Source organism: Falco peregrinus, chromosome 7, assembly GCF_023634155.1.
Source record: "Falco peregrinus isolate bFalPer1 chromosome 7, bFalPer1.pri, whole genome shotgun sequence".
Classification (NCBI taxonomy): Eukaryota; Metazoa; Chordata; class Aves; order Falconiformes; family Falconidae; genus Falco; species Falco peregrinus.
In genome coordinates, this window is record NC_073727.1 from 24,417,651 (window position 1) to 24,442,668 (window position 25,018).

Below are 25,018 nucleotides of genomic sequence, written 5' to 3' on the forward strand. Positions count from 1 at the left end.
TGGAAGTGAGAAGTTACTCAGCCCTGGCAGGACTGCTGCTCACCCCAAGCTCAGCCCGTCAGTCTGTTCAGTGTTTGGGGATTCTGAGATGCCTTTTTTGCCCTCCTTTGCTGGTGTGGCAGGTATGCTGCATCATGTCTTTCGCTTCTCTGATTCTGCAATTACTCATTGTTATTTTGTGTGAGCAAAGCAGGCTGATCTTACAATACCTTCCTTGTCAGCATGTCTTGCAGTTTCTGTTTCCTTGGATGAAGCAGTAAAGCAGTGACTTCAGGGCCAGAGAATTGGGCCTGATTTCGTCAGCTGGAAGGTGACTAGTTAAAATCTAACTAGCAGTCTCACACCCAGTGCCTGACAGGAACAGTCTTTGAAGACTATTAAGAAAACAAAAATTCCCTGCTCTGTCGTATAATGGAAATGAGTATACTTCAACGGCCATCCCCTCTAATCTGTTAGCCAGTCCTTAGCAGCTTACCAAGCCTGTATTTAACCTATTTCCCTAATGGCAATTAAGAAATGTTTTCATTTCCCAGGGAGAGGATTGCCAATGAAATCCCCCTCTCCCCCAATCCCCATCCTGTGGCTCCGCTCTCTCCCTCCTCTTCCCCACACCCCAGCTCCTTCTTCCTTAGCCCAAGGCATCCAAAGCATTCCCCCTGTGTTTGGGTAGCATGCAGTGAGGAAGAAATGATTAAGCAGCTGAATGTTTGAAATCCAGCTAAATGCACCGATTATTATCTGCTTAGGGCTTTCTTATCTCGAACTGTGTGGTGCTTAATGGCAGGCCCATTGTTTTCAGCTCAAAGGTATTAATGAAGGAATCAGGGCAGCAGGCTGATGTCATAGGTGGCTGAAAGGTGACTTGCTGCACTGATTTCCCTTACTCCACCCCTTCACAACTCCCTTCCAACTAGTTCAGGAGAAGGGTTAGTATTTTTAGAGTGGAGGGGAAGGACAAAAACAACCCCACCAACAGGCAGGTTGCATTTGTGTGTCTGATAAAGGGATTGCAGAGGCTCCTAAATATCCTGCTTAAAAGATATACTCTCTTAGCTTCTGCTCTACTTTCTCACTTCATAAAGACTCTGAACTGCTGGCACGGGTCTCAGTGTGAAAGCGGTCGGCTGGCCCTTGCTCACACCTGCCCTAGGCACTGGCCAGCAGACTGCACCTTACCTTCTGACCTGTATCCGAGGTTTCCACTTGGTGCTTTCAATGCGAAGAAAGAGCTGTAAGTAGCTGCTACCAAGGGTTACTTCTTGAGGCGGATGCAGCCCCCAAGACGATGTACAACTTGAGAAAGTGTTTATGTAGTCAAGTATCAGTTGTACTTTTTGGCACTCTTCCGAGTTAAATTGCTTTTTTCTTTTTTTTTTTTAGTGTACATTAGATGCAGAGTGATGTATGTTTGTGTGAAGAGAGGCTTGTCTCTCTGGGGTGGGGTATTGTGAGTGTATTCAGTTTTCTGTTACATGGTACAAATAGGGGAAGAGGTGAAGATTCAGAGATTAGTTTTCACTGTCATTGCTTGTATTTTAATAATATATTATTAACTCTGTAATTCTCTTTGTAACAGATGTAATCTGACATTCCCTGCTTTTTTTGTCATGGACTTTAAAAACATGCTGCTTTCTGTGACTTAAGAATGAATATTATTGCTGTACACTGTAGACTTAGCATCACACTGCCTAAGTATGGTAAATGCAAATAAAATTTCATCAAGTTTTTTTTTTTTTTTTTTAACGGACCCAGCTATGAATTTGAAGAAAAATGTGTTACCAGAAACTGACTTGTGGAGCTTTTGTGATTTATGAAACAATAAAAGAAAAATAGGTTTTAGACAGTGGTGTCATAAGGTAGTAGGCAGAGGTCTTGTGTCCATACATACCCAAGCAGCTCTCAGACAAGAATAGAAAATAATGCTTTTTTTTTTCTTCATTTGAATGAAACAGACTTTTCATGTAGCATGTAATTTAATCAGAGGCTCTACAGTTAAAATTAATGTCTTTGCTGGCATGTGGTTAGTAGGTTAGGATTTCTGTCTTACCTAAATGAATGAGTGAAGAGTTTACTTTTTTTTTCTTATTTTTTTTATTGCTTTGGGGTTTTTTTCTCCTTCTCAGTTTAGTTTTAGTCTGGTGAACACGTGGTAGCTTTCACTGTTCACTGGAGTATTTCATGCCTCTTGAAGGAGGTGTCTAAATAGTCCACAAGCAAAGGCTAGACCTCAGAAGAGAAAGCGGAGGCAGGAAAAAGTGGCACTGAATATCCACACATGCATCAAAGCCAGCTGCTATCTTGATGACAAAGATTTGCTTAACAGCGTATCATCAAACATGGAAATGTTCCCTTCCATTTTTTTTTTTTCCGAGGAAAAAACCCAAACCTGTATACTACTAGATTTCTTTTGATACCAGGTAGCGTTCTGAAGGAAAGACCGGAGAACTTTTAAAAAATACTAGCTGAGGTGCTCCAAAAAGATTTGAGTGAACTGACCGGCACTTCCAGTCCTGTCCTCTCCCATCCCCCCTCCCCATTTCTGTAGGCTCAGCAGTAAAAACCTATTGAAATGTGAGATTACCGAACTGAAGCAATCAGTCTGAAACGATTAAGGAAAATTACTATTCTTTTCTTCAGATGACCAAAAGTCATTTTGTTCAGAGTTCCTTATCTTCGAGCTGCTGTTTCACAACTGTTTCTAAATTTGTATTTCCTATTAAAATCTAGGAGTGCTTTTCCTAGTATGTAAGTTTTTATGTAAAACCATCACCAGTAGTTATAGCAGTGGGGTCTGTCTTTCCCCTAAAATTATTAAATTAAAGGAAAGAGTGTTTGTTTATTTCTTCAGTAATTTAGCAGATTATGTGTCAAGCCCAGGGTGAAATTTTGTTTGCTGAACTTATCTTAAACCTCAGGAGGGGAGGAAGGTTCTGTTTAAAGGTCAAAGTATTTCAGGATTTGAATTCAGTGTACTTTTTACCTTTAAAGTTTTCCCTTACCCCACCCAGACCTCGGACCTTAGAAGCTTTTCAGATGTCTTACACATGTTCATCTTGTATTGAAAAATTTGAAATGGTTCTAAATTAAATCCTAGGATAGTTAAATATCCACGTGTATATCATCCACTGTGCATAGGCATCGCTCTGGGAAGAAATTCGGTGTTTGAGGTTAGGGGAGAATGCTGGAGCTGACAAAATTCAGATGCTAATGATAATTAATTTATGTACTGGCAAAGATAGGTGCACTGCCAGGTGCTTTACAGGCAGATAAGATCTGGTTTCAGCTTCAGTGAGTTTACAATCTGAGGCCCTGGTGTTGCAGATAGTTATGCATGTGAGTTGTGCCACCAAGTGAATGACAACTCATGCATGTGAAGTTACTCACCTGTAGTGAGCATTTCTGTGTACAGTTTCAAATACATAAGCTTTTCAATTGATTCCGTGGTGAGTCAATAATTATTTGGTGTGATAATTGAAGTTACTTAATAAGCTGTGCAAATCAGAATTTGAAAGAAAATACAGGAGTCGCCTTTCCTGAAGGGAATGGAAAACTGAGTTTTTTCTGGGAAGTTTTTTAGAACACAAACAGCCCATGTTAGATCTGGCACTTTCATGTCACTCTGGCTTAAATTATGTCTATTTGCTTACAAATCACACAGGAGAAAAAATCACCGGATAATTGGAAGGGAAAAGTGTTATTCCCCTTCCTCATTTGTCGTGATGCTGATCTTGGGGCCACATTAGGAGTGTTTCCAGTGAAATTACTTTCAAGTCTGGGAAAATTTAATCAGCAGAGGCCTTGGTAGCTGTAAATTTGTGGCAGCAGTCCCTAATTCATCTTGTAATTCTATGACAGGCTCTGAATTGCCCGTATTTGGCCAGGGATCACCTCAGTGGACAGTTAATGAAAGAGTAGAGGGAACTTGAAGGTCAGTCGCACTGAATTCTTTCTTCTTCCTGGATGTGTCTTTTTTATTGCAACCTATCTTTCTTTGTATAATTTATTAAAAAAAGTCCTTTTTTTTTGTTTCCTGCAAAGGCAAATCTATCCCTCTTTGTTCATCTGCCTTCTTTTCTTGAAGCATTTATAACACAGCCAAAAAAGTCTCAAAATAGATGTTTCCATTGAAATTACTAAACAGAATTACACTTTAGCCAATTTCTGTTTCTTGTCCGAGTGTGGCTGTGAGGATAAAACTGCAACAGATGCTGCAACCAGGTATGTTTTTGAGAGTGGAATGCGTACATTGACCTGTAAATCTGATCTCAGTACAATGAGAAGACTTTAGTTACTAGCTCAAGCTCAGAATAAATTAATTTGAACTTCAGAAAAGCACAAGACTGAGGAAAATAGCACAAGAAAATGCATTTGGGTCTGCTGGATTGAAACTAACCAGAAGATAAGCTGAAATAGCTTTTGTTTATTGAAAAACTATAGTAGATGGGTACTGACTTAGCCAGAAACAGAATTTTCTTGTGATGAGTGTAGTGTAACAGATATGTTGAAAATAAAATGGAAAAAATCAAAACAATGAGAAAGGCACAGAATAAAATTTATAATGGCCTTTCCATTTTCTTCTTTCCTCTTTCTTATTTAATAAAGTGAATGCCTGTTAACACTATTTTCTCTTTTTCAGGATCTTTTCTTTCTTTGGAGGACACCAGCCTTAACTTTTGTTTTTCTCAGTCACTTTCTGCCTTGGAGTACCTTGTGTCTTAATCTTCTCTCTCTAGCTTATTGCTTCACCCAGTTTGCCTCGGTTTTTTATCTTTTTCCTATTGTGGTTTTTTTTGTCATTCATTTTGACTTCCATTCTGAAATGCAGTATCTTCCTACCTCAGAGTTCCCTTCCCCTGTTTAACCTGTGTCACAAAAAAAAATTTTAGGACTCACCATCATTTGACACTTCAAGATGAAGTGTTTTGAATGACCACTTTGGCTTCAGAGGAAGAGAAAGTGTTGGTAGATGAAGTAGTGGTTTTTCAGCACCTGATCTCTTAGCATCCTTTCAGTCACAAAAAAAATCACTCCTGCTTTCTCTCAGGTTGAAATAAAAATCCTTTGCAATGCTTGGACAGCTTAATATACTATTAAATTGAACATACAAAGTGGGGAGAAACAGGAGATAGGAGAAGTGGGTAGAGAAGTACACTTTCGGCCTGGTATACAAGGAAAAAATTAAAAAAAAATATTCAGAGGTGAGTTTGTTTTTCAAAGTACATTTAGTTTAAACTATCTGTAAGTATTACCTGCATTTTTATGGTTATCATCTAGTCAAGGATGCCCTTACTGTAAATACAGTACAATGAGCTTTTCTATTTGTAAACTTGGGATTTCATGTCACTTTTTAATAGGCTTCAGAAGCACACGTCCATTTGACTAGCTGTGATACAGCAGTGGTCATTACTAGCTGCAGGACGTGCTACTTAGCATGCACTAGCTGTGGCTGCCTCAGGTGATGGGACATCTTTTGTGAACAGTGTGACTGTCTTTTACCAGCACCAGGGGATTTCAAGCTTCAGCACTTTTGCAGATTGCAAGTGTGGTGTGGGAAGCAAGATGATGCCTCCTGACTTGGTCATGCTCTTGCATCCGTGCAGACAGGAGGGGGTTTTGCCCATACTGCACTCTTTCAAAGTGATGCCAGCACAATCTCAGTCAAGTCCTATTGAACAAAAATTGTCTTTGTTCTTGCACAAGCCAATGTGGGGAACAAGGTGGCCTCTCACAGTGTTAGCAACACAGCATTTCTACACGTGCTGAGTTTCCCATGTTTGTGCAAGCAGCCACTCTGAGAAGGTTGATTGGAAGTGATAAGGATTGTTTTGCATCTTGATTTTGTGTATTTCTGTTTAAATCCAAGTAAGAGGTCATATTTGAAATGCTAGAGTTGGCAGTAACTGCAGCATAATAAAATTGCTTGAAGGAGAACATGAATATCTTCTGGGTTTTTGTAGGCTATTGTTAATTTAAAATAATGGGGTGTCAAGCTTCAAAAACCATCATATGCTGTGTGTTTATGAAGCCCTTTTATTAATGGTGTAAAAAAATCCAATACCAACCCGAGAAACTTACCATTGTGAAAGGAGAAAAATATTAGTGCCTTTCCTGACAGGGTTTCTTTTCACGAGAGATTCCTCTGTGGAACACTAATCAAGTCTATTCAGAAAGGCCTTAATTAATTTAATTAAAATCTGTCAGATCAAACTGATTAGCCTGACATCCAGCCTGGTGGGAGGAAGGAGACTGGTACATGCGTTGTAACTGTGTTGAGGTGGGCTTGCTGTCTGCAATCAGAGACGTATGGCTGCTGCAGTGATCAAAGCCGTCTTTCATTGTTGTTGGAATAAATGTTACAGCTCCCCCAGGCAAGTGATCCAGTTTCTTTTTGTTGGAAAATATTTTATACCTCCATAGCCCTGGCAGCTCACGAGGGGATGGCAGGTACCTGGCTCTCGTGTGATTGAAGGGGAGCACCAGGTGACCTTTCCTACCCTTCTGACGATGGGAATACAGATAAACATTTTTCATCCCTTCGCCGTCCTCTGTCTTAGCCGTTGGCCATGACCACTGCCACACAGACAGGAGAGAGACAAAGGCCATGTTGACAGGGGTGGCTGTGCGCATTGATGGTGAGTGTGAGTATTACTGCAGCAGAGCCTTCCACGGAATGGTGTGTCCGGGTGGGGCATGTTCCTTTCGAGGACTGAACTGAGGTGGGAGCTGAGAAACTGCACCCTCTGCTATCTGGCAGCACTCATCCAAAATATGAGGAACTACCTCAACCACAGAGGCTTCTTAATCCTACAGCTGCTAATAATGATGTGTGGTTTCTATGGCAAACATCAGGGCAGCCAATGCAATCTGTGTCTCTAGCCCTTTCCACTTCCCCTACCCCACACATGTACTTACAGAGTATCTCTCAGCTTCAAAGCTTTTTTTATAAACACTTTTATCCATTGTTATAGTGGGATGGATCCATCAAAAGGGTAATAGCTAGTAAATACTCAGGTTTTTAGGCCCCAATCCTGCAGGCGCTTAGGCATATGTTTTAGCTTTATGCTCTGTAGTTCAAGCTTCAGTGGAACCATTCACACTGCACGAAGTTAAGCATCTGTGTAACTTAGGAATTGCAAAGATTAAATAGCATTCCCGTTTGCTAGAAATCAAAAGGTAGATGAAAACAATGACCCCAGCTACAGAGGAACTGCAGTTCCTGAAGGAAGAGCAGCAGCAGCTGACATGAAAGACTTGCTAAGAGGAGACCTGCTAGTGACATGTGTTTGGTCTCCATTTGTGAGAAGGGCCCTTCTCCTGGCAAAATGCTAAGGACCAGTTTCTCTGAGTGTGGAAATCATCTGGAGCATCCTGTTCCAGTTGCATGGGCACATACATAGTGAAAGCATCTTTCTACAGTTTCACACTATGTATTCAGTTTTAGTACTTGGGCTTGACCAACTTGTGAAATGGTAAGAAATGCATTATTGGAAGAAACAGAACTTCAGTTTCATCTGCAGGTATTTTCCCTGACTTGTAGCTTACCAATATTTGCTGGCCATGTTAGTTGAATTGATACTGATATCCTTGAAACAGGCAAGGTAGCTTTAGTTTGAACAGTGAGCCTGCAGTAAAAAGGGTATGTTTGGTCCGTTTAGTTTCTTACCAGTGGAAAAGCATGCTTTATGGAATAATTCAGGGTCGTAAGGGCAGGGCAGACAAATACATAAGAAAATGAGTCAGTAGCCAGTATATTTGGATTTTTTGAAAAAATGTCATACTTTGCCATCTCTGCTATCTAAGCCTGAGCTTAGATGTGTAGACACATTTTCCCCTACCTGCCAAGAGCTTCATTGATCCTGATCTTTTATTATCTCCATGCTGGCCCAAGGATCCACTCATGATGAGACCTTTTTGCAAGGGAATGTATTTCACAGTGTCTGCATCGTTTCAGTTGATGATGACTAAACTCTAGCGGTTTCTTCCTAGGGGAGTACAAGAGTATCTTATTTTTCTTCTTGCTTTTACCATGGGGTCCCTTCCCTTGTATCTTCCCAATGGCTCCATTATTTGTGTCTTAAGATAATACAAAACTGAATTCTATTCACCTGTACTCAATAAATTGGATTCTGCTCTAAATTTTTTTTTATACTTAATCATCAGGTACCTAGCTTGAAAAACTTCCAAGATTCCAGTATTGTAACTGAGAGTGAGTGGTTGGTTCAACACATTGCTATAATGCATGTTTGTAGATGTAAATGGGCAACAAGAAGTAATTTTTAATGAGATATTTCTTAGTAGGATTTTATAAAATTTGTCTTTTCCCATAAAACAGCTGTACTAACTGTACGTACTGCTTGAATCAAAGTGAGTTTTATTTTTATTTTTTCTTAATCTTTTTTCTTTCAGCTAGCTTAATATTTGTGAGGAAATAACACTAAACATTATTGATCTATTTTTTTCTTTTCTTCCTGGCTCCTAGGTCACAGTTTAGGCCCTAGTTCAGCAAAGTACTTAAGAAGAGGCTTATCTTTAAGCACATGTTCAAGTCTCAGCGGAGTAAATGAGAATTAAGCAAATACTTAAGTACTTTACTGAATAGGGATAGAATTAAGCACGTAGTTGAATGTTTTGCTGATTCAGGGCCTTAAAATTAAAAATTAATCTTATTTGCTACAAAGATTGAAAAGCTAGGCACTAGATTTGGATCTTGAATTAATATAAACCAGGAACAGGGTAGCACCAACTGTCACAGGAACAAGGGGGTATAGGTGTAAAAAGGGGTAAAGTTGGGGTTGTTAGAATTGTGGGTAGGACAGGAGATGTGTGTTCCGTTCCTGCAACTGTTTTACACTAAATTAATGCAGATTGACAATCCCTCGTGTTTCAGGCCTGGTGCTGGTGAGCCCTGGCATGTGTAAAAAGCCCTGTAATGGTAATAGCTGCTGTGCTAAGTCTATAGTTGCAGAAGGGGCTTAATCTTTCTAAGCCTCAATACATACTCTATTTGTCCTGTGAAGTGAAGGTAATGCCACTTACCTTGTTTCACTTTATGTCTCCCTTCTCTATCTGATTGCAAACTCTTTGAGGTGGTGAAGTTTCTTTCTACATGCTTGTGTGATGCCTGGCATGGTGCTCTTGCTCATGGCTTCTAGATGGTTTTGTAATAAAAGTCCATAATAATAAAACTTACGCTTTGAGCTTGACAAAATAATTTGTGTGATGTGACAGAGTATCATTGCAGCTAAGGTTTTTGTCAAGTTTTAGGTTAATACGGTTAATAATAATGGCAGCACTAAGTAGTTTACTGACCAGTGTAAGTAACTTGTGAGACTCTCGAAAAAAAGATTTGAAAAACCATGGTAACTTTACACTGTTTTTTAGAAGACAGCTGCTGTTTTCAGCCTCTAAATTTGAGCAGCTTTTGGATGAATGAAGAGGAATGTTTGCATGAACGGGTTTTAAGGACATTTGTTAGATCTGTGAACACCTAATGTAAGTTTTTAGTGCCCATGAATTCCCTTGGAGAATTTTTTGTATTGGTAATAAATGTTTGAGTTGTGTAAGTGAAGTGATTTACAGCCATTGTTTCTACAAACATGGAGCTTGTTCCAAGGCAAGCTCAGTGTGCATCATGATGCTCTGTGTTGGGGCAGTCGATGTTACCCTTTAGCCGTGCTCAGAGAAGACTGACTAACCCGAGTGCTTGTCTTAAACTAAATTTCGTTTAAAGGATACCTTAACAAGTATGCATAGTGAGTGTAACGTGATCTGTAGGGGTGCTAGCTAATAGTTAACCTAATGGTTAAACCGGCTCTGTTGAACCTGTGCTCCTTGAACAAAGCTATCAGTGTGGGATGAGTTGTCTTATTTCTGCAGACAGGCTAGTGCAGGTTGGAGACTTAATGCTTTCTTCTTAGGAGTAGAAGACAGCGGGAGGGCTTTCACTGCCTGCTCAAACAGGGAAGGGAAGGATGGCATCACGTTACCAGAGCTGCTATTTTCAAATAAAGATGGGAGGGATGAGGGTAGTGGGGTCTCCGAGTATGTCCTGAAGTTTGTAGGGTGGCTGACCTCAACTCAGCTGTTACTTTGATTTTTTAACTGACTGTTGTCTGAACAGGTGCTTGGTGCAGTATAAAGCTTCTCAGGATAGTTGGCGTAACTTTGCTTTCATGCTTTGAGAAAGGGGAGAGAAATAGGCAAGATCATGCTTTACGCAGGAGGTTACTATGTGGAGATACTCTGTGCAGTGCATGCAGGGGCAAGATAGTGCTGAAACTTTGAGCTTTCTGTACAAGGCAAAAACCTAATAGATCAGGTGAGTCAAAACTGTGCATCTTGCTTATATGCTGGGGGATTTGAAAATTTTGTGGAATTTGCTTGTCATAAGGCATATGGGATGACAGTCTTGTTTTCTGAACTTTTACCAAGGCAAAAATGTGCATTTTATATATGGGAGAGACCTCTCACCCAAGCACAGTTCTTGCAGTGATAGCATTGCATGGTCAGCTTGATTAATCATCTTGGCTTACAAATGGGTTGAGTTAGCATCTTTATTCTGAACAGTTCTTGAACTGTTAGAAAAACACTGGTTCTGGATGACTTGTAATTGTCTCTCTTTTTTTATTATTATTTTTTTTTTTATGGCAAACACAAGTCCCCTCTATGCATATGAAATAAGAAATAGAGGCTTTTGTTGAGCATAAGCAAATTATTCATTCCTATGGGTAGAAACCCAGAACTCAGCATGAAAGGCTTCAAAAGCACATCTAGAGCAAAACCAATGTATTTTGTTTTGTTATGGCAGATGAAGTTGGTATTTCAGTTTTTTGACCGTGGGCAGTGGGTGATATATTAAGTATTTAAGAAATTGTCTCTTCATGATTATTTTTTCAGACTAACTTTTCCTCCTTTGATGAATTAAGTGACCTACCTGTACAAACAAATGAGATTGTTAGCTCTGAATAAAGTAATGGATTTATAACTTTATAGCATCCACTACTCGCAATAGAAGCCTCTGTTTAGGACAGAAGTTTAGAATTTGATGCTTTTAAGGTATTTTTATTGACCAGGTAAAAATTATTTGTTAAAACGTTGGGTATTCAACCCCCTCTTCATTTAGGTTATCCTTGCACTGGTGTAAGTACATTTAATTCAGTTAAGTTCCCTGTGACTTAGACCATTAAACATGTGGCAAGAAACAAAATTATGAGATAATTAAAAGATAACTAATTTTTATTTTTGTGTGGTTTATTAACAGTATACTTAATTTGACTGTGGTTGTACAAAAGGTCTGTCAATTAAGTTAATAGTAAATGTCAGTTTCTAGTTAATATGTCAGAAAAGCCTCTAGAGTACATAATGATTATTTTAGGACTCATTCACAAAATAAAATACATAGCTGTAAATCTTTTCTTATTTAGTCTTTTAAAATTACTATCAAAGAACAAAACCTTAATTTGTAGCCTGAAGTTATTTTGTTGAAGTAATTTTTCTTGACAGACTCATTCATACATGAGTATGGTTTGATATAACTGATTTGATTTATAATGGAGAATGAAATAAAAGTGAAGATATTTTAAACCGATAAATGAGATATTGACAGGCCTGTTTTGTCAATTCTGCAGTAACTTTTTTCTTAGGCAGAAAAATCACAGACTCTTTCTGTGAATTATTCTACTAACTGCAGAAAGTTTAACATTATAAATCAAAATTTTTGAAGTTAATCTGAAATCAGGAATCTGGAATGACAGGCTGGTTTTGGACTCCGTGTTTGTTAAGACAAAAATGCATTAGCTATTTTGCTAGGAAGTGCCTCTTTAAGCATAGCAGAGTTATAAATATTTATCTCCTTAATACCGTTTTGGATTAAAGTAAGAAAGTCTCAAATGACTCTATGAATGCAAGTTTCAGATTTTTTTTTGTTTTGTTTCACTAACATCCATTTTATGGAGGCTTTATGAGTTCCAGTACAGCTTCCAAATATTGACAGTGCCGGGGCTGGATGGAAAGTTCAGACAAATCTTGAACCTTCTCCTGTTGGTTCTACAGACTGTCTGGAGTCCAAAGGTTACGAACTGCTTGTAAACTATCTCCAGAATAAAAGCCTGTGTGCCAGGACATCAGTGCTGGTATTGTGTTCTCTATTCTTTTACTAATTTGCAGTTTCTCTCCACCCTGCCCCCGTGGATTCTCAATGGCCTGAATTGCTTCAGTCTATTTAATTCAGTGAGGCTATGCTAATCGGTGTCAACTGTAAGCATGTCCTGAAACCCTGAGACTTTTCAGAGATGTTAATTTGCTTAGTACTACCAAAAAAAAAAAAAAAAAAAAGTTCTAAATTGTCCTCTCCTGAGGCACAAACATTAAACCCCTGGATTCAGCAAGCTATTTAAGTGAGTACGTTGCTTTTAATGGTACTGATTTAACAGAACTTGCTTTTAACCGTAAGCACCACATACAAACATGAGGTAACTGATGTAATTTGTTAGCAGTGAAGGGTCCTAAATGGTCCCTTTGCAGCATTTTTTCTCTGCTGGTGTCTGGCAACATAAAGATTAAAATTTGCATTCTAAATACTTTGTACAAGATTGACCCAGTGACTACTGATGTCAACGGAAGTCTTACTGTGTTTCTGAAGTTAGTTTGCTTTGCTTCACTCTGCAAGACATGCAGACTAAATCAAGTAAGATCATTTATGTCCTCAAACGTGAGACAATAACATATTGCTCAGCCTATTTCCCAGAGTGAATGTGGACCCACTGGAGAATCTTCAAGCTTGAGTTAGGTGCTGATGCTCTCCAGGTAGCTCACTGGGAGAAGATAGTGCTCAGGAGAGGACTCCCAGGAGCCAGCAAGCTCAGCCAGAAGAAACATCCTGAGTTCGGGTTCAACAGTACAATCTGTGAGTTTTTGCAGAGTGGAGAGTGGGACATAGTCCAGCCTCATCCTCCCCCAATAAACTGAATTGCCTATCTGTGCTGGATAACCTTTGAGGATCCAGGCTTCTCAGGCAAAGTGGTAGACTTCCTCAATGTTACAAAAAAATGTGTTTCTAAATGAACATTTCTGCCTAAAGCCCTTTTCCAAAGAAATACTTTTGCTAGGACAGGGAGCGATCACTTACAGCTTTCCACAGGCAAACACTGTATGTATTTTACTTCCAACTGTGACAAATTTACCTCTATTTTAGTTCATTAAAAAAATTTCAGTAGGGAAATGCAATTCCTCCTCATTGTGTAAACATAACAAATAATACTCATCTCCTTTGATTGGTTGTTTTTCAGACATGAAATTCCTCTAAACGGATCTAATTAATATAAAAATTTTAAAACCAACATAGTATTTCCCGTGCATCAGTGTGTGGGTTTTAGTTAGTACAGAGTATGTAGAATCGATGGTTCATCCAAGTGATCAAAGGTCCAGTGAAGGCAACTTATGTCTTTAACTCTGAATTGCTCCTCAGTGGTCAACTTGTTGCTTTATTCACCTGAAGTAGCTTTCTTTTTCATAGAATAGCTTTTACCAAAAACTTCTTTTGTGCCAAAATTTTTTAACAAGGCTTTGAATGTTCTTAACTCTTAGTGAGATAAACTGAAGTTTAGTGTGTTAAATATTTTGAAGAAATAGGCCTGCTGACTTTTAATTTGCAGGTCTGTCTTGTACAGCATGCAGGTACTCGGCATCTCTTGTACTGCATAACCCATATTGCATGCACAGCTTGCGATATGGGCAATACATTTTGTTACTATTTATATAATAACACATATATAACATATATAATATAAAAATAATAAAAATAAATAATAAAAATAATAAAAGTAATATTTTGGCAGGCAATTTGTGGGGCATCTTACCGAAATACGGAAAACTGATGCAGAAAGAATGGTGATTAAGGCATATTTGGCCTGTAGTCTTAATTCTATTTTAAAAATAGGCAGCAATGAATTATTAATCTTCAGAGCTGTTAAAACATTGCAGGTTGTGGGATGCGAAGGCAAGCCCTGCCGAGGCAAGCCCTGCAAAGGCGAGCTGCACGGGACACCAGCACCCCTCGCTCTCCAGTGGCCAAGCATTCCATGCCCACCCCCCACCCCCCCACCCCCGCACCCCCGCACTCACCAAGATCTGTTTGTCCAGTGATGCAAGGGTTTGCCAATTAAACAGTTCACAGCAGTGTTTGGGGCAGAACCTGTGGACATTTAACCAATTGAACAATTTATTGCTGTAATTGAAGGGGTTAGCTGGTGTTTATTAACTAGCCTTCCTGTCACATTCGAATGGCTGGACTAACCCTTGGTCCCTGACTTGTTTTCAAGCATCCCACTGGTGGTGTTGGCGCTGCAGTTGTCACTCTTCAGGCTGCTGCTTCAAGGCCAGCACTTTACTTATCCCCTTTTGCAAATTCAGCAACATTACTGGGCTTTTTTTTCACTTGCAGAAGCTAGTGTTTTATTACAGGTGAAGTACTGTCCCTTTAGAGCAAAAAGGAAACAAAAAATAAATCGGGATAATTAGGAAATTTCAGCAAACCACTTCTAGCTTGAAAATGGGTGTTAGGCTTTGTAACCTCAATGCAGCATTAGTTTATTTTCCTTTTATGTTCATGGTCACCTCTACTGTCTCCATTGCCATTAAAGCAAGTTCAGGACTAGGATAAAGGCGTCACTGCCGTGGCATGCAGCAGGGCTTCCAGTCAAACTGCTGAGGCACACACAGTGTGGAACACAAATCTCTGTTCAGGGGAACAATGAGTCCTGATGGTGATAACAGGCTGCTTCTCCCCCTTACCCGTGGAAGCTTGTATAACTAGAACTAATCGGCTGTTCTTAAAGTGCAGTTAGCAGGGATGTTAAATCAAGGCCTGACAGGTGTGAAATGTGTTCCTTTGAGTCCATTCGAAAGACACCCTGTCTGACCAACCATAGGAGGAGCCTGAAGCAACTGTGTCTATAAACTTGTAAGGTTTTAGTTTGTTGGAACTTAACAGCCTGCTTTTATTAATCGCATTTAAGTCAGACAACATTAACTCAGCAGAAATGGATGGGAGGAACTTCACATAATACAAACATAATACTTGGTATCACTTCCATCATCGGGAAAGGAAATGCTTGCTTCCGCCTTCATTTGGGTATGGGAAGAAAAGAGAAGACTACTTAAAACCCCCATATTTTAATTAGTTAGGTCTGAATAATCTTGCATTAAGGAATATTCAGTGTTTCCCCCCCCCCCCCCCCCCTTAACTTCTAGTGCAGTTTGATAATCTCCATTTGTAATGTTTGCTACTTCACTCATTTAGTTGTTCTTCATCCCACTAGGCACAGCACATAGCAGTGACTTTAAAAGGTGTTGCCACTGAGAGTGGCATTCTCAGCTGTTCAGGTATTATGTAGCAATCTATGATGGAGCTTCAGGACTTGTTTAAGGAACTCGGGCTGGATACATCATTACCAGTTCAGCTTCTTTACATGTGGTATAAAGGGGCTCAGCCCAGCGGAGCTGCACCAATTTATACAGGTCCGAAGATCCTGAATTCAGCCAGCAGACTCTGTGGGATGCTGAAGGGGTTCCAGCGGAATCTGCGGATGGCTGCTTGTGCTAGTGGGCTTCAGGCTTGGAACTAGACGAGGAAGTTTGTATTTCTCATTTTAATTAAAAGGGGTGTTCACAATATAAGACTAAAAGACAAAGCCTACCCCAAAGACATGCATCTGTTTTACATAAAATAAATGCATTATAAAAGTGAGAAATTGCTTGAAGATGGTCTTGATACTGAAAATTATGTGTGTTCATGGGCACGCATATGCATGTATACTGCTCAGTCAGCTAGAATTTTCTCCAAAAGAGAAAAAATCTCTATTGTTTTATGATGCATAGTCTGGTCTGAAAAACGTATGTGTAATGCTTTGCTAGTTCATCCTTCTAGGAGTACCTGAATGTCTAGAACATTGTAATAATATTTCTCAGAAATATCTTAGAAGATTTGCTAGAAAAGGTAAGTCTAGAAGAGGTCTCCCTGGTTAGTCAGCCCAGTCTCCTGATGGGAAAGGCAACTTCATAAAAAAATTATTAATGAACAAGGCCTGTCATACCAAGGCTAGGGTTTTTTGCCCCACCGCTGTGATGGAAAAGCCCCTCTCAGACTAAAGAACTTCTGACCTTAACTTGCTCAGGCCAGTTTTGTTCTTCTGTGAAAATCTTCAGCTGAAAAAGCTCAAGAAATAGCTCCTTGCTGTTTACCCCATGACATATAGAGCACAACCATGTCCTTTCCCAACCTTGGCAAAGCCAGAAAGCAAGAAAGATCATGCTTGCGTTGTATAATCAAACAAGGTTCAGCAGCCCTTAAGGGTATGAGCAGTGATTGAGATAGCCTTAGAAACAGTGTAAGTATGTCTCTGGAGTTAAATTTGTGTGCCTTTCTGAGCTGTAATGCATCTGCATTGCTTTCTTGATGCAGCAATGTCCCTCACAACACTGCAGTTTTCCACAGATAGCAGGCTTGGTGCTGGCTTTGTGGGCTTTACAGCATGATGTAGACATGCTCTTTTGCATCTTTTCTAGGAAAGGCTCTGCATTTTCTAACCTATTGCCATCTAAATTGGTCTTGATTCAGCATGGATGACCAGCCTAAGAAATGACACCTTCCATCCAGAGCAGTAGCAAGGTTTGTTATTTCTTTGGAACCCATTGCCATTCCATCAAGACATCTGAATTTTCCAGGTGATTTATAGGTTTAGTATTCAGTTCTTGATTTGTGAGGGCAAGGCAGGCTTTTTCTTGATTGCCCCAGATAGTGCAAAAGATACAAGAGGAAGGAGGGTCTTGTGATTGAGACGAAGGGCTGTGATTCAGGACATGTGGGTTTAGCTCCTGTCCCTGTTGTCTGCTTTCAGTGAAACCTTGGGGAAGTCATTCGATCTCTTCCTCTTACGCAAAATCTCTGACTCTTTCTGTCTTTTCTATTGAGCTGAGAAATTCTTGTCATCGGCTGTGCGTTTGTATGCCTTCCTCACCGTTGTTGTCCACTAATGCAATCTGGACAGTCTGCTTTCTCATGTTTGGGGAAGAGGGGTTCAGGTATGAGGTTTTGCGGTCTATTCTTAGAATGGAGAACATGATCCCACACCCAAATCTGCTACCAGGACTCCTGCTCGCTTTTCCATCTCTCCCTCAATTCTCTCCCCCCAACTTGCTCCTTTTCTCCCCCATCCCTCCTGAACCACCCAGAAGTGGAGAGGAAGGATAGGGCTAACTTTATACCTCCCCACTCTGAAGCCAAAATGTATTATTATCAGTCTCCTCTTAACTAAATGTGGGAACAAGATTACTCAAATTGATGTCAACTGAGTACCAGTTGTGCACTTTTGCATGTTGCTGACAGAAATTATTGGAATTACACAGAGCTAAGTGATTTGTTATAGCTGGAACTTGGTGAGCCTTTGCTGTTGACACCATTGTTCATGGTGGAAGGGATAAGTCCTGCTGCTTCACCTCTTCACCCTTTTTATAGACAAAAAGGGTGAACAGTGAAGATGTTTGTTTGTACTAGCTTAACCTCAAATGTTTTGGACAGTTACTTTCTTCATACCTCAGTTATATTTTCATTCCTGTTCAGAGTTTTCATTAGCAAGTTATTTTGCGGCTACCCAGAGTGATGTTTAATAATTGCATTGGGATGTTTCTCTCAGAAGTCTAAACTGTAATAATGTGGTAAAACCTGCTTTTGCTCAAGAGGTACCTGAGCAGAAAAAATCAGCGATTAAAATAATGGCAAGTAATCACTGATGTGGTATTTATTGATAGAAAGCTGCAGCTCTTTGCTGTGTGGCTGGTAAGAACTGAGAATGAATAATAGCTACCAGTGTCCCAAGTTTGAAAAGTCAGAGGAAATGGCAGCAAGAAAAAGCAAATGAAGATGGATGAAACCCCAGGAGGGTGAAAGGAGACGTCCTCCATGCTGGATGTGGCTGGACGGCTGACTCCTGGGTCACCTCAGCTGTTGCTTTTTGGAGTGGTGTTTTGAAAGGGCACTGTTTGGGAGAAGTGCTTCCTGGCTGCCACCACTGTGCACCACTTGCAGATGCTGCTTGTGGGTCAGTGGGAGGTCACCGCCAGTTAACTCAACACCTCCAGCGAGGAGAAAGCTCTTGGGGATAAACTGCCTTACTATCACTGTCGAGCCCTCACTGAGAGAAATCGCAGATGCTTAACTTGTCCCTTTGCTTTGTCTTGAAGTATGTTTTCTGGGCATCGTTAGTGCTGCCAACTAATACCTCTCCCTCACTCAGTACAGCGGGTTCAGCATCGGTTTCTCCAGCCTGGTGGTTGGGTTTTCTCCTGGCAGGTTCCTCTCCACATGCTGTGGCCAGGGCCAGGCTACCCTCCAGTGCCTCACTGGCTCCTCAGAGAAGCTGCCAGGGTCCAGACAAGACCGCGGGGTCTCCAGAGGCAGCATCATCTCGTGCATATATGGGTGCCCCCAGGGCTAAAACAAGGCCAGATCCCCATTGCCATGGTGCTTACAGCTCTGTGGCTCAGCACCAAAAAGGGAAGAGGCAACTCTTGTACCTCTGCCCGTATTCAGTGACTGTGTTGTCACTAGTGACATCAAAGGTGACAACAAGAGGGGATAGAGTGAATGTGAAGGATGGTGTTTGCTTATAAAATACAAAGTCTGAGTATGTTCAGCAAACTGCATCGAGTCCTGTAGCTCTGCAGAAGTGGAGCGGTTACATTCAAATCATGGCATTTTGAAAAAGATTAATAATGCAAATAAATGGCACAGGTAGTGCAGGAGCCCATTTCTTATATATACGTAGAGGTACATGAGAAACTGATGCATTTTACATTGCTCCCACATTTTTGCTTCTGAAAGCAGGTAGAGAGCCCTGCTCACAGATGAGTCTGGGTGCAGGCGCTCCCCGGTTACTTCCCTGGGTGTGAGAATTGGTGGGGCTTTCTCAAGTATAAGCACAGATTCTGGGCAAAAGTCTAGAAAAGGTAAAATGCTGAGGCAAGGGGATTGAACTCTGCAAAACCTCTGCAGGTTGCAGACTGCTCTGTTCTTGTCCATAAAAGAATTTAGTAGGCATATATTTTATGTGTGTGGGTGCATCAGTAGATGCATAAAAACACATATGTCTGTTTTCAATAAAAGTACTCCATGATCTAAACATCTTCCAGATAACATCTTAAAAATCTTAAGCTTCACATTTTCTCAAACAGGCTTGTTCAGGGAAACGAAAGAGGGTGCTTGACAAGATTATGGTGTTGCTTCTATACATTTCCTTTATTCTTGTGGCTAAAAGGAAATTACAATGTGTTGTTAAGTCAAAGCGTGGTCTGTGGAGCTGAACCAAAAAACCTTTAAATGGACTAAAATTCCCATTCTGATAAAAGGGAAAACTACACAGCAGAGAGACAGGATATCTTTAATTTAAATAGTGGGTTTAGGTATATTAATTTGAGTTCAAAGCATCTTTCAAAGGGTATGATGCCCACATTTTTAATTTTACCTAATACTGAGCATCTGGTGTGGACTGGTTTGTGGTACTGAGAGCAAAAGGAAATACATTACTCATAGATGAAAGGAGTGAGGGGGAATCACTGTCCTGACTAAAAATAGCCTTTTTTCCACCAGTTAATATCAGCTGGAGGTTTGATTAAATAGTAATTGTCTAGAAAAAGACAATAATTGAGTGTGACTGTTTCCTTTCAGGGGCCAGGCCCAGGTGGTGAAAGTTAAGTATTGTCCTTCAGATAAGGTCCTGAAAGCAGTTTTCCTGGATGTCCACCAAGCCCTTCTGCAAAATGTCCTTTCTGGGTGCTGAGCTGCAGACAGACAAAATCCAGGCCTTTTCGCAGGGCAGCAGCAGCTTTCGGGGATGTAGCGCCGAAGGATTTTATGGCTGCATTGCAGATATGAGCTGGCTCACCTCTTTGACTGGAACTCTAACCCAGAGGCGCAGAGATCACAAGAGACAAATGTCTTGAATTAAGAAATGGGGTTGACATCTATAAAAGTCAGAGCACATCTAGTAGGCAACATGTGTAATAAGACTATAACATTATATCTAATAGGGAGATCGGAAAGCTGTCTAAAAAAATGCAGCTTCCGTTCAGATCTGTGTGTTCAAAACCAAAATACCCTAGATTAATGCTTTTTGGGGTTTTTTCCTCCCTTAATTTATTGATCTGAATCCCTATAGTCTTTTCCTAAAAATCAGTCTGTCTTTTTCAGTATGAGGTCAGTGATGGTACCAGTAACAACTTTGTCTAGCTTTAATAGAGTCCATAGTGAAGAAATGTGTATTTCTGTGAGGTTAACAATATTTTTCTCTAGATTTCTGTAAGGTTACTCTCTCTGAATGACTCTTCTGTGTTTTGTAACATTAGCACTTACCACTTGTCTGAGGCTTTGAATATTAAGAATATCTAAGCGTTATTTAATTAACCTTTGCAAGTGTTCAATGAGCTAGAGGGCCATTTCCAGGCAGGAAATGCTTTTTCTGCCTTGTGAAAGTTTTCAAATTGCTACTTATTCTGAGTGGAACGGCCTCAAAACTTTGGGGAGGTTTTCATGAAGCAAAAGTGGAGGAGGAGAGAGCGTGAGAGACATACTGGTTTGCTGCAAAATAGCCAAAAGTTACAAAGTGCTCCCTGGGGAAGGGGAAAGCTATCGTTTCATCCCTTTGTCCCACTTGATGAAGATCTGGGACTTGAGCCTTACGCCCCCACATGCTGAATTAGGACCATAATGGCTGGGGCAGAGTCAGGCCAGCTCTGCTGGGTGGCCTGGGGACAAGTGCTTGGAGAGGCAGTCACCATAGCCTGCTAGCAAGAGCAGCTCCCAAAAGCTTTGCTTGCTGTAGCTTGGACTGTCTTTTCTTTTCTGTTCCAGGTAAGCGGTCTTACTGCATGGTGAGGACTGCAAGGTGAGGTTGAGCTCTCATCCAGCCAGAAATACCACTCACTTGAAAAATAGCACACACATTCTACCAGAAAGCCTAGGCTTTGGCCATTCAACATTTTCCAGGGGAAGCTGACCCCTTGGATAGGTAAGGGTAGTTGCTTCAAAGCCACAGCAGAAATTGATACCATATTCAGTTTGATAATTCAGATGTCTTGATTCTGTGGTTTAAACCACTAGACCACACTCTTTCTGAAATAGGTAGGAATATTTGCATTTTTATATAAGGAAACTGAGGCACGGAGAGGGTACAAGTTATGCCAGAAGCCATGTAAGAAGCCAGTGGCAGAGCTAAGAACAGAACCAACATTTCCTGATACCAGCACCTGTGATTCAGCTACACTGAGGGCTGGACAGGAAGGAACAAAATGATCAAAATTTATTTTTTTCTGAAAGTGAAGACTCTTCTTGCTTCAGTTAGTGTTTTCCATTATATCCAGAGCAATGATAACGTCAGATTGATTGCTGCATCCCTATGATCTAATTTTTCTGTAGCAGTTGGGTTTAGCAATGAATATTGCTTTGGCATCTACCTCGGGAAGCTGCTGGCCTTCTGCTAACCGCAGATCTGTAGGCTACAGTGAGAGACTGCCCGTTGAGAATGTAATCCTGGTCTGCAGGGGGCACAGAGATTTCTTCACCTCTGGGAGGCAGCCTGTGGTTTAAAGTAACTAGGGCCTGAAACTCCTCATTTAGGTACAGCATAGCATGCTGAAAGTTAACATAAACTTTAAAGGGGGGGAGAGTGGTCTTTAGCTGATGAGAAGGGTGACAAGTTTGCTTGTAGTCACTAAATATGTAGAAGATACACAGAAAAATTTAAAGGGCATGTTAACTATCAGTTCAGGAAAGCAGGTATTTTCATGTCTTCCTTCACTGCAAATATAATGGGAACCCAATATAATTCTGCCCACATTTATAAATGTGTTTTAACAGAAAAAATGGGGTCAGTAAGTCCTCTGAAAAGAGGCTAAAATGAAGGAAGATTGAGAGTTCATTGCTTCCCTGTTTTGAGCCTGCGACTTCCAAAATCAAAGGCCTAGTAATCCTAATGGATTGACTTCCAAAATTCCTTGGATTTGTATTGCTGGACTTGTCTCTCTCCAGGGCTTAGCTGGATCCCTGCAGATAGATTTTCAGGTTTATATGCTGTAATTCCACTTAGTCCAGCTGTAAACTTGTGATGGCTGAATTAATATATTATAGGAGGGGGGGAAAAAAAAAAGAGAAAAAAAAAAGAGTATACCTACAAACCCCCTAGCTTGTATATCAAATCCCGAGGGGGAAAAACCGGGCATTTCAATTAGTTGGTTGTGTGGCCTGATTGAAGAACAGCCCTGTGGCTAACAAAGCTTTGTCTGTAGTATCAGCTTGCTCCTCATCCACCAGGACAAATAGAGTGGTTGGTCATTAACGGGCTAGCCATCGGGTAGGGGTTTTGTTCTTAAATGGGGGCTTTGTCTTATCCCTGCTGTTTAAGCCCTCTCCAAGCACTCCTCACCTGTCATATCTGTCATACATTTAATTCATCACGCTCTCTGGCCAAAAGCTACACTGGTAGTATCAAAAAAAGAGGAGGGGGCTTCTTATAACTTTAGCGATCAAAGGAGATTACCAAGCAAATAAGATTTTAATGAAGATGGCAGGTTTGGAAAGGAGAATTTACTGCCCTGTGAATCGCTAACACATTAAGATTTGTTTTATCTGTATAGTATTTGAGAGTGGAATCCCAAACTATTACAAAAAGAAGGATGGGTATGTGTGTTGGTTTGTGGTTTTAATTAAAAATGTAGAGGGAGGAGATGTAGGGGGGATAAAAGAGCTCTTTTATTTCACTCATAAAGGTCATATTTTTAATCTGTAAATATGATAAGCGTAGCAGATTGTTTAAACACAAGTTTATTGCAGTGCTGACAAACACATCAAGCAATTTGCCACTGAACTGGTATTGTCAAGCCAAGGCTTTCTGTTATTTGACCTGAGTGTCAAAATATCAGTCACAATACTGAAATATGCTTGGCCTCACTGTAAACACTCAAGAGGCAAAGCAGGCAGGCAGTTCCCGGTTGCGGGCACGGACACCCACACACTCCTGTGATCATACATGATGGAGGCCAGAGATAACAGGGATGCACTTTTTGGGTTGGCAGGCCTTTTCCAGGATGGCAGCCCTGCACCAGAGCAGCAGGGAGCACTGAACGCATTCACTTACAGGTTTGCATGCAAAAGCACATGCTGCCCCATGGTGCTTTGTCATGGAATGCGAGCCTGCAGCATCCGCACTTTAACTGACAATTATTTTCTATTAAACCTGCAGTCTTTCTGCAGAGGAATTATCCCATTTGGGGCTGTCAGTCCAGAAGACTTACTCCATTTTCTGGTAAAGTGGAAACACCCAGTGGGGAATCATCTGTTACAGTTCCTACTGCTACTAGCATGCAGTAGCAAGTGTTGCACAGCCATTCATTCAGGGATTCGATTAGGAGCAAAGATGGAAACATAAAAGTTATGGAGCAGATCATCTTGAGTGCCATCAGGCGGCACATACAGGACAACCAGTTGATGAGGCTCAGTCAGCACAGGTTTATGAAGGGCGGGTCCTGCTTGACTGACCTGATCTCCTTCTATGACAAGGTGAGCTGCTCGGTGGATGAGGGAAAGGCTGTGGATGTTGTCTACCTAGACTTTAGTAAAGCCTTTGATACTATTTCCCACAGCATTCTCCTGGAGAAACTGGCTGCCCATGACTTGGATGGGTACATTCTCCACTGGGTAAAAAGCTAAACAAGTGAAAAACTGGCTGGATGGCCAAGGCCAAAGAGTGGTGGTGAATGGAGTTACATTCAGCTGGCAGCCGGTTACAAGTGGTGTTCCCCAGGGCTCAGGATCAGGGCCAGTCCTGTTTAATATCTTTATCGACAATCTGGACAAGGGGACCAAGTACACCCTCAGTAGGTTTGCAGACAGCACCGAGTTGAGCGGGATGTTGATCTGCTGAGGGCAGGAAGGCTCTGCAGAGGGAGCTGGGCAGGCTGGACCGATGGGCCCAGGCCAGTTGCATGAGGTTCAACCAGGCTCAGTGCCGGGTCCTGCCCTTGGGTCACACCAGCCCCACGCAGCGCTACAGGCTGGGGGAAGGGTGGCTGGAAAGGGCCTGGGGGAAAGGGCCTGGGGGTGCTGGTCAGCAGCCAGCTGAACGTGAGCCAGCAGTGTGCCCAGGTGGCCAAGGAGGCCACCAGCATCCTGGCTTGTATCTGAGACAGCGTGGCCAGCAGGACTGGGGCAGTGACCGTCCCCTGTACTGGGCACTGGTGAGGCCGGACCTCGAATCCTGTGTTCAGTTTTGGGCCCCTCGCTGCAAGAGGGACGTGGAGGTGCTGGAGCGTGTCCAGAGACGGGCAACGGGGCTGGGGAAGGGTCTAGAGAGAAAGTCTTATGAGGAGCAGCTGAGGGAACTGGGGTTGTTTAGCCTGGAGAAAAGGAGGCTCAGGGGAGACCTTATTGATCTCTACAACTGCCTGAAAGGAGGCTGTAGTGAGCTGGGTGTTGGTCTCTTCTCCCAAGTGATAAGTGATAGGAGAAGAGGAAATGGCCTCAAGTTATGCCAGGGGAGGTTTATATTGGATATTGGGAAAAAAATAATCACTGAAAGGGTGGTCAGGCATTGGAACAGGCTGCCCAGGAAAGTGGTGGAGTCAGCATCCCTGGAAGTGTTTAAAAAATGTATAGATGTGGCGCTTAGGGACATAGTTTAGTGGTAGATTTGGCAGTGCTGGGTTAACAGTTGGACTGGATGATCTTAAAGGTCTTTTCCAGCCTAAACGATTCTATAATTCTATAAAGCAGTGCTTCAGCCACTGGCTGGCATCCATGCATGTATAGAGCCAAACCTGCCCTGTTAGCAGCAGAACTAGGCAGCTTTTTTTTTTTGCAGTTTTTCCTGGTGATGAAAAGAAAGTGTCTGTGACTCCTGAAGCCTTTGATAAAAGAAGGGGTAGTTGTATTATTAGCACGGATGTTAACATCTTTACTTAAAAGATGGGGGGG

The 25,018-nt window shown here is 41.3% G+C and overlaps 1 protein-coding gene across 3 annotated transcripts in view; it reads left to right on the forward strand.

Annotated features, from left to right (window-relative positions):
* Positions 1 to 25,018, forward strand: part of PRDM1 (PR/SET domain 1) — a 105,384-nt gene that overhangs the window by 38,330 nt on the left and 42,036 nt on the right. The window contains exon 1 of one of the 3 annotated variants that reach the window (XM_055811311.1): positions 1,000 to 1,231. The exons of the other annotated variants lie outside the window; for them this stretch is intronic. The gene's annotated coding sequence lies outside the window, so the exon portion shown is untranslated. Of the gene's footprint in view, positions 1 to 999; positions 1,232 to 25,018 lie in introns of those variants that run through there. 3 annotated transcript variants of the gene reach the window in all.